Source organism: Tachysurus fulvidraco, chromosome 1 (assembly GCF_022655615.1).
Source record: "Tachysurus fulvidraco isolate hzauxx_2018 chromosome 1, HZAU_PFXX_2.0, whole genome shotgun sequence".
Classification (NCBI taxonomy): Eukaryota; Metazoa; Chordata; class Actinopteri; order Siluriformes; family Bagridae; genus Tachysurus; species Tachysurus fulvidraco.
Window position 1 is genome coordinate 51,661,260 of NC_062518.1, and position 11,219 is coordinate 51,672,478.

An 11,219-nucleotide genomic window follows, 5' to 3' on the forward strand; every position below is an offset into this window, starting at 1 on the left:
TAATAAAATAAACTTATTTTGTTTATTTTTTTATTACCAGCGTATTTATATATAGGCTACAGCCTGCTGATCCCAGGGAAAAATCTGTAGGGGGTGCTATAGAGGTGATTTTGTCTTTCTTGGGGGTGCTGAAGCACCTGCGATAGGACCTCATGAATCAGAGGTAGGCTATATAATGTAAGGGAGTATGTGGGGTCAAGGTATGGGGAACATATGCACATTTTCACAGATACTTCAAAAGATCAAAAAACAGGTTATGTGGGTTCTACATTCATAATTCCAAAATCAAAAGTATAAGAACAATAAGATATCGGATCGTTTATCAGTGTATACAGTAGAGATGTTTGCAATAATTATTGCAATAAAGTGGATTAGTGAAGTTAAAATATCCAAGGCAATTATATGTTCAGATTCTAGCTCAGTCGTAATAGGTCTGACTGAGCAGAAGTCAGAAACTACACAAGACTTGGTAATATAGATTATTCAAGAATTATATTCACTTAATCAAATTAATGTAAAAGTCAAGGTTTTGTGGGTTCTGGTTCATATTGGCTTAAGAGGAAATGAAAAGGCAGATGTTTTAGCTAAAAAGGCCATAGAACGAAATTAAATCAATAATCAAAAATAATGTTCTGAAAATATGGCATCAGTGGGATTCAAATATAAAAGGTAGACATTTCTTTCAAATTCAGCCAACAGTGGGTAAAGGAAGAGTGTCAGGTAGGAGTTGATCTGAAGAGATCATAATTACTAGATTAAGATTGGGGCATACAAGATTGAACAGTACTATGCTAAGCAAACGTCCAACGGGTCTATGTGAGGTATGTAGTGTTGTTTAAAGTACTAGAAAGCAATACTTGAGTAAAAGTAAAAGTATCGTACTAGAAAATGACTTCAGTAGAAGTGAAAGTCACCTTTTAGAATATTACTCAAGTAAAAGTCATAAAGTATCTGATATTTACTGTACTTAAGTATCAAAAGTCATTTTCTGATATTTAATGTACTGTACTTAAGTATTTGAAGTAAAAGTAAAAAGTAAAATTTCAGTGATTTTCAGTAGGTATAAGATCAGGGGCGGTTCTAGGGTTTCATCTTTAGGGGTTTTAGCCCTCAGTGAGAATTTAAAACAAGAAGAGTTTCATATTATATATTATATGACAACATAGTAAGCCAAAAGTTATGGTATTATTAAATGGCAAAAGTGGACACCAAAACTTTATGCATGATGTAATGATGTCAGTCTTGAATCAGATCAGTCCATGTATGTGTGAATTCTCTACAAACAGTGTGTGTAATGAATGCAGTCATTAATAAACTAATATTCACAAGACAAAGACCAAATCAATAAATGTTATTTTTATTTAGTATTGAATGGATTGTTTGCATTAATATTAATATCCCCCAATTAACGTTAAATGCCCCCAGCTCTGACTGCGCGTGCACGCTGCGCGTACCTGTGCTTCTCCGTACAGCGTGCGAAGCGTAATACAAACTAGGAGCAGTGATTCACCAAACCTCCCTTATTACAGTCACACACATTTCTGCTGACTTTATTTTGTAGTAACGAGTAATGAAGATGCTTAGTGGAAATATAACGGAGTAAAAGTTTACATTTTATCTCGGAAATGTAGTGGAGTAAAAGTGAAAGTTGTCATAAATTTAAATAGCGAAGTAAAGTACAGATACGTTACATTTCTACTTAGGTACAGTAACGAAGTATTTGTACTCCGTTACATTACAACACTGGAGGTATGTGGTGTTAATGAAATAGTTGTAATAATGCATTGTGGGAGATATATTGTTGAAAGGAATGAATTAAAGAATGAACTAAAGAATAAGTGTGAGCACTTTAAGATAATACATTTATTAAATCCAGGTAGAAATATAATGCCAAAAATGTTATTTGTTTATTTTTTTTTGGAAAGTACTTGTTTAAAAGCGTATATAAGTGGTTTTATTTATTTATTTATTTATTTATTTATTTATTTATTTATTTATTTATTTATTTATTTATTTATCTATCTATCTTTCCTGCCATGAGGCTGAGTGAGGAGCTGAACACGCAGCGCCGGATGAAACTCTATGAAGCATATATGTGGGTATAAGAATAAGGAGTGATTGTATTGGTAATTTGAGTAAATAATCATAGGGAGAGTGTCAATGGCCCTTTTGTGCGATAGGTAGCGGTAATGCACTTAAATGTCTGCGATCTGCCGTATAGCAAGAAAAAGAAGAAGAAGAACCACCTGCCGTGTGAGTGTGGATTAGAAGAAGAGACAGTGGAGCATGTTATTTGTCAATGCATTAAATATAACATGCAAAGAGTAAGGTTTAAAGATGAGTTAAAGAAAATGGGGTGAATGAGTTGAATCTTAAGAGAATATTAAATGAAGAACAAATTATTAAAGTTTTATTTATTTTTCTGAAAGAAACTGGATTAATTGAAAGAATTTAAATGTTTTTTTTTAATTATTTTCAATTACTATTATATATTACATACAACCCATTAGTAATAATATTTATTTTATATAGTTATTATTATTAGTTTATATATATATATGCAGATATATACACACTGATCTCTGGCCCACACTCCAGTACAGCAGGTAGCGGATATGCACCTTAATTGCTAGTTGCCTCCCGCCAATAAGAATAGAAGAAGAAGAACCACCTGCTATTGCCACACCCTAGAGCCACCCATGCAAGAGTGCCAAAATTGGACGGAGCGGTGGCACATTGGACGTACTGTGTAATCGACCGCGATACACGAACCGACATGGATCGCTACGTCGTTTTCAGAAACAATAAAAGAGTGTCTCTCAAGGAAGACGACATGAGTGCAGAAAAACTAAGTCGCATATTTCAGGTAAAAGAAATGCATCAAGTTGTAGCTTGATAGCTTGCTATAACGTTAGCTGAGATGTTCCAGGGTGTCATGTCAAGATTAAGTGGAAAATTTGGTTTGACATTCAACCATGCTGCAGCCGTGAGGTTAAAAGTCAAACATGCCACATACAGGTGTTGGTTATATAAGTAGAATATCATCAAAAAGTTGATTTATTTCACTAATTCCATTCAAAAAGTGAAATTTGTATATTATATTCATTCATTACACACAGACTCATATGTTTCAAATGTTTATTTCTTTTAATTTTGATGATTATAACTGACAACTAAGGAAAATCCCACATTTAGTATCTTAGAAAATTAGAATATTACTTATGACCAACCCAAAGAAAGGATTTTTAGAAATCTTGGCCAACTGAAAAGTATGAACATGAAAAGTATGAGCATGTGCAGCGCTCAATACTTAGGTGGGGCTCCTTTTGCCTGAATTACTGCAGCAATGCGGCGTGGCATGGAGTCGATCAGTCTGTGGCACTGCTCAGGTGTTATGAGAGCCCAGGTTGCTCTGATTGTGGCCTTCAGCTCTTCTGCATTATTGGGTCTGGCATATCACATCTTCCTCTTCACAATACACCATAGATTTTCTATGGGGTTAAGGTCAGGCAAGTTTGCTAGCCAATTAAGAACAGGGATCCCATGGTCCTTAAACCAGGTACTGGTAGCTTTAGCACTGTGTGCAGGTGCCAAACCAATGGTCGTCTTTCAATGATCGAAGACTGTCAGTCCGCAGTCTTCCCCATGATTGTGTAGCCTACAGAACTAGACTGAGAGACCATTTAAAGGCCTTTGCATGTGTTCTGAGTTTCAATATTGAACCTTTTCACAATATTCAAATTTTCTGAGATACTGAATTTTGTCAGTTATAATAATCAAAATTAAAAGAAATAAACATTTGAAACATATGAGTCTGTGTGTAACGAATGAATATAATATACAAGTTTCACTTTTTGAATGATATTCTAATTATATGACCAGCACCTGTACAAAAAACATACAAAGACGGTAGTGAGGCTAGCCTAACACCACTAAATTTAGTACAGACTTTCAAGTCTGCCTCGTGGATTGTCCGTAAAAAAAATTACCTTTTGTACTGTACTTTAAATAATTTTGAGATTTAGCATTTGGATAAGTTTTCCTCTCAGTAGTCACTGAAAAATATGACGAAAAAGGCTTGGAGATATACACTAGTGGTTATTTGTCTTATTCATTTCTTGACAGGTCTCAACTCAAAGTCTGTATATGACTGACGACGCAAATGTGGCCATTTTTCCTGGCTCATCGGGTCATTTTAGCTCATATGAACTCACTCCAAGAGCTCACTATGAGATTCATGGTGAGAAGGACACCTCGCAAGCCACAGCTAGCTCAGGCCGACGTTTTACATTTATGCGAACACCTGCAACTACTAGTTCAACTGCACAGTGGACTCCCCCACAGACACTGTCTCTAAAACATTTCAAAGGTAAAGTTGGTATTGATAGCTTCTCAAATGAAAGCCATTTATAGTTTGCCAATTATGGGAAATAAAATATAATTAGATATCTTTGCAAAACACTTAGTTAACATTTGATGATATGATCATATCAACTCCAGTTGGCACTCTTTGTCTTCTTTGTAGTTTCATTTACACTATTATGCACATTTTAACCCCGACTTTTATAACCTTTGCTCATGGAATAATCTTGTCAGCAAGATTATGTCAAACTAAATTTTGTATTTATTGTTGATAAACAGAATACATAAAACCATAATTCATTGCTAGGATTATGAATGCCCTGTCTTTCATAGCAATTATTTTATTGATATTCTTTCAGATCAATTTTCCTTGCTGAGGTGGTTGGCGGGAGGCTGAGTCCCAGCAGGATGGTGGTGATCCAGTTGTTAGAATCTGAGGCTACCCTTCAGGGGATAATCGGAAAAGTGCAAGATGCCATTGGAAGCCATGATCCCATGGTATTGACTGATGCGCAGGGGAATGCAATCTTGGAGTCTGAAGGAACAACAGGTGGGAAACATTTTTTGTTGTACTTTTAAAACTGCAATATGTACATAATATGTAAAATATCCAAAAACCACTAGGCCAGTGTAATGTCTTTCGTTTACTTGAGTACTTAAAATCTCCCAAATGTTTGCAACTATTTGTAAATCATGAGAAAATTGCAATTTTAACCAAGGCTCCGGGATATGTGAGTAGGGTTGCAAAATTCCGGGAATTTTCAAAGCTGGAAACTTTCCATGGGAATTAACGGGAATATATAGGAATTAACGGGTTCAAACTTTTGAAAATCTTTTTTTTATAATGTTTGGCACAATTTATTTTTTGGATCTCAGGGTTTCTTATACATTAACACAGCAAAGTAACTGAGAGCCTGTTAAGATATTCCCATAATCAGGGAAATTGAGCTTGTGTGTGAGATAAGTGTCTTGTTTTAAATGAATGAATTTCTTAAGCAGCAGCCCTGACTTGGGCAGGCTACATTCATAAATAAAAGCCTTATTTATTCCTTTTCTAATTTTTCCAACAAAAGTTATGGCTTTTAGCCCACCACCACTACCAAAACGCATCACAGAGCCTACCACATGTCACTGCAGCAATCCGAGAGCTCACCAATCTGGCTGCAACTCAAAGAATCATCCTGACTCCTTCCCAGCTACAGACCATCAAGCAAAGGTTCTGCTGTGTTGTTTGTATGATTAGGTATCCCAATAAATGTTAATTGTCCCACATGTGAAATCATTTTGGATCCATTTTGTGTAGTCTGTGCCCGAGTTTGAGATTTCCAAATACACATACAGTATGTTATTACATTCTCTAACAAAGGTCAGCTGTGTCTCATCCACTACAATTAATTACATGTACTGATGCACTTTTGTAACATCCCATGATGTAATGATACAATAACAGACATTTTTAAAAGTTAAATATAAGGAAACACTGTTATCCGGTACATCAAGAACATTTTAAGGGCAGGTAGACAAACACAGATAATGACTGACTAGTTTTTCTAATTTTATTTTTTTATTTTTAATTTTTAGAGTTCATCGAGGAGCCAGTCTTTACACAGTGTTGCCGAAGCATTATTGGCTGCAAAACATGTGTGGAACAGTGGCAGGAGACCTCTGTGTACTGTGCAAAATGTAGAGGGAACACCACAGGCAACAACATATTTGAGGTTAATGGTTTGTCAGAAGCATTTTCTGTTCTGAGATCTCTTTTTGAAGAGGAGTAGCATTTTGCACTTTTATACTCACAAATAGGCATGTTGTATTTGACTTTGTTTTATTGATTCAAAAATTGAGTTTTAATGTTAATTTATTTATATGTTTAGGCTGGTTGATGTGATTGGTGTTCATTGTTCTCACATTCTGTTCAAATAGAGCAATCTGCTTTTCACACATAGCGCTGAGTTGTGGTCATAAGACAGAGCAATGCCTGTTTGTACGGAGCCAAGTCATTGTTCACTGCTCTAGAGAACAAGTCTGAAATGTCTGAATATTGCTCAGCAAACTGATTCTCAACTCTAAGTTTGTCCTGTTCAGTTGAAAATGGATCAACTCCAAAAGTTGAATGTGTGGTCAGTGAGGATCCCAACTGTTGGCTGTAAAGGTCTGCTGCATCAACTGAATGAGGCAGCAGCTCCTGTGGGATTTTATTGGGACATCCACAGCCAGCCAAGTCATTTGGTACACCATTTGAGGAAAAATAATTATGCAGAATTCCCAGTAAATCTGTAAATGTATAAACCCAGCAGTCATTATGCACATTTACACTTGGTCCTCTGCTTAAGGACCATTTTCCCAAATGGAATGTAACATTAAAAAAAAACGATGTAACTAGAATTTAAATGTACTTAAAAAATAAAATCTACATTTACATTTAGGCCAAGGTTAATTTTGATTTTAATTTAATGGGATCGTAAAAGTCACATTCTTAGCCGTGTGTATGCAATCCCTTGTGTTCACAACAAGACATAGGCTGTTACCTGAAAACATCTTCATAGATGGCAAGGTTGTTTTTTATAGGCATTGTAGAATGAGCTACAACCTTTTTGCTGAAGCCATCAATGGCTAAAACATGGGTGACCCCAAACATAGCCAGTTTTTCGTTTTGGTCCATATGGATCTTATGGCCCATGTATCCAGCTTGATATGGTATGGGGTTGAGATTGTGGGCACCCTGAAATAAACAATGTACTGAAACTATATCATATACAAAATCCCATTAGTCCTTTATACACTGCATCGGTTGCAGGTTTTATAAATGTAACGACGCCTATTTGTGTTGTCCCTATAGATAAATTAATATGAATAATTATAATGAATAAATAAAATAAAAATGAGGGTATTTGGTTTGATTATACTATACAATTGTGTAAGTTTTATTTTTTTTTAATCTTAGACAAGCTAAGTAACTGCAGCTAAACAACCATATCAAAATACACATTAAACATAAATTGGAATTTCGATAATGTAAAATATTAATGTTGAGACAGTACATACCTGACGTCTGGCTTCATGGTAAGACTGATGCCTAGTTCTGAGCACTGTTCCAATTCGAGTCTCTGCAGCATGCACTTCTTTCATGGCGAGATACCCCTTTATCATCCTTCTTCCATATGTAGGTCCCGTCTAGATTGTAACAAATTAACATGATTTCCAGTTTCCAAAATCATACCAGCTGATATATGTTTATCATGCCAGTGCAGCATGTGTATGTCTGTGTTAAGGGATTTGTCAGTGTTGTAAGGATTATGTTGACAGCGATTACTTACAAATAATGGTAGGCTGAGGCTATTTAGTGTGATTTATTTACTATTTGTAATAAGCGGGCATAAAAGATGCCAGTTGAAGACCCTCTGGGGAGGCAGGACATATGTGTGTGCATATAGGCCTACATGTTAGTTCTCACACATGCACACACACACACACACACACACACACACACACACACACACACACACACTAAAAACGGGGGGATATAGCAAGTACATACCTCGGTTATAGCTTTTGCCACCTCTAACTCCAAATGCGCGTCGGGGAGTCCCATCACACTTAAGCCATTTTCAGCACAAAATCTCCTCACATTTCTTGAAGAACATCCTCTTGCTCCCCCGCTTTCATGTGATATCCGCGCAGAGATTTCTGCAGATGACAGGCCTTGTTTTGCCATATCTATTATCATAACCGAGTACGGTTCCAAAAACATTTTAGTATGAACTAAAGTAACATTAGCACAATCTCAAATTTGGCGCGGATCATGTAAATGACCACACCTGGTCTCGGAATATAAAAAACGAACCTTTTTTAGTTTCTGTTTTCTGGTGATGTTGTTATTCAAAATATAAAATGAAAATCAAACCATTTTTAAAATTTTACTCATCTGTTTTTGACCATGAAAAAAAACAAAACAAAAAAAAACATTGTATTTAAATTGTAATTTTTGTATTTAAAAACAAAAATCAAATAGCCAATCTTTTTTGTTTTTTAATAACCGTTTCTAAATGGAAAAATTGAATGACCAAAAGATACACGGACCAGATATGACCATTTTTAATGTCTTTTTTTTATTATTGAATGTGTAGATTGTTTAATGTGTAGACACATATTAACATTACCTCTGTAGGCCTCTCTGTGGCAGCATAAATTAATTAACAATAACAAAAAAAAATGAAAAAATCACTAAACAATTGAAATCAAAGAAAAAAATGCAACATGGACTCAATGTGTCGCAGCCTCGGACTTCCAATGTTCAGCTCTGTAAGTGCTGATAGGGGATACGAATAAAGAAAGAAAGCAAGTCCATAAATCAGATGTTCCTTCTGAAAACATTTAACAGCCAGAACATATCTGGAAAGCTTGAAGATTGCTATATATATATATAATATACACACACCCAGGGCCGACCCAAGGGGTTATGGGGCCCCAAGAGAGACTATGAAAATGGGCCCCAATGTTGAAAAATTGTCATAGCACTGCAATTTGACAAGTGAAAATACAGAATAATTACTATAGAGTGATATAGTGTTCTGTATACTGTTTTTGAACCTTACTATAGTGCATTTTTTTAGTATCTAATAATTTTACCACAGTATACTATAATAAATTATATTGTATAATAGTCTTTTTTTCATGTGGGTTCATTTTTAGGGTGGTGGACATTTTATGTTTTTAAATTAGCATACACATTAAACAATGTTAAGTAAAACATACCTTTACTTTGAGCTCGCTTTTCTTCCTCTGCTTTTCTCTTTTTTCACTTTTCAGCTCCTGAAAGATACCGTTTTGATGCCATAGTTTGCCTACCACCTCAACCTCACTAAAATAAGTCTTTTTATTTTAGTATTTTTTATCTGAAAGATGTAACATGATCATTACGTTGTTATATGATACTACATTAGCCATAATCCTAAACGCATGTGAGAGATTGCACACAGTGGGCAATGGTTGATTTTTGGAGTGTTTTCTGTATATGTTTCTTGGAATTTTCATACTTTTATTTCCGTTTGCATGAATGCACTAATGTCCGCCATTTTCCCATGTGCTCTAACTGCGTGAAATGTTTTCTTGAGTAGACGGAGCTGCATCCCGGCTGAAAAGACTCACTATTCTCTCCTTTTTACTGCTCTGTGTGCAGGTAATTGTTTATAGTATTTCCTGTGTTTTGAAAATGTTTATTGAAACTGTTATGCTGTATTAATGTTCTAATAATTTGATTTATATTCATAATTAATGTTAAATGCACTATACGATCACATTTAAATTTAAGACATTGCAGAATTTTGATTTATTTTTATGTCTTGTTAAATACAACATTGAGTAAATTGTTTGTTATATTGAGAGCAGAGTTAGAGAGAACTGCTGTGGACGGAGCTGCATCCCGGCTGAAAAGACTCACTATTCTCTCCTTTTTACTGCTCTGTGTGCAGAAAATAAACAATAATATCATCCACATTGTGTGTGTGCTGTTGAGGAGTGGGTCAGACTGGGCCAGTTTGGATCAAAGGTCACACTTGGAGTAAAGCCGCCACTTCGGCTGTCTGTTCGCTTCCCGTTTTATATTCTGTCACATTTCTGAACACGGTTTTGTCTTTGTCTTTACAAATTATGGCACTTTTAATCATGCCATCTCTGCTAGATCCGTCAATAAAAACAACTTGGGTTTTTCTATCTACGTAGGTCTCTTTCTTTCTTTGGCCCCTTCTTCACCCTATGTTTTAGTTGTATGCAACCCTTCCACAATCCCACTAACAATTAGAGTTGCTCTTACCTTGAACACAGGTGTCCTTCAAAGTCCCTCAGTCTTCTAACAAAGGTTCTGCTCCAAGTTCTTCTACCTATTCTATTGATTGAATCTTTAGATGAAGGAGTCAGACTTAGACCTTTTTGTCTTTTCAAACTGTTTTTGTCTGTTCATTATGCTCTTTGTCTTTGGTGCTGAGAGAGTTCATAGCCCAGGTAGCGGACAGTGTTCTGGCAGAACTGGAGTTTTGACTTGGACACCTTCAAACCTTTCTCAGCCAGGTGTGTGAGTAGAGCCAGGGTCGCTGCTTTGCAGGTGTCATAATCGGCCGCAGCCACCAGGAGGTCATCTGCATATTGTAAGACCACTGAGTCTGGGGGAAGGCAGAGGCTTGACAGGGCATTCTTGACTGTGGTCGCGAAGACCGTGGGGGAATCGATGTAACCCTGTGTCAACCTGGTCCACAATACTGTTGTCCCCTGTGTGTGAAGGCAAAGAGTGGCTGTGTGTCTTTCTCTACAGGAACACTAAAGAAAGCAGAACAAAGGTCAATCATAGAAAAGACTCTATGTGTACATTGAATAGAGGCTATAATTGAGGAAACATCAGGGACAATTGGAGCAACAGGAATAACCAGTTCATTTATCTTTCTCACGTCCTGTGTGAACTTCCACGAACCATCTGGTTTAGGAACTGGATTAACAGGTGTATTGTATGGGCTGACGCATGGAGTGACAACGACCTGTTGCAAAAGAGAATTCAAAATAGAGTCAATGCCAGTAGTTTTTTCAGGCGACAAAGAATATTGTCTAATAAATACAGGAGTCAAATGTTTAATCCTGGCCTCGTATGGAGGACAGGAAACGAAACCCACCTCATCCTTGTGATCTGCCCACAGAGAAGGATCCACAGACAGCAAAACAGGAGGCAAGTCCTTAGTAGCACATGAAACATTAACAGCAGTAATGTTATGAGGAAGAATAGAGTGAGAGTTTAGCAGAGAAAGGAGTTCAAATACTGACACACCTTCTAAAAAAACCACTGAGACAGGGAGTGATCCTTATCTGGCTAT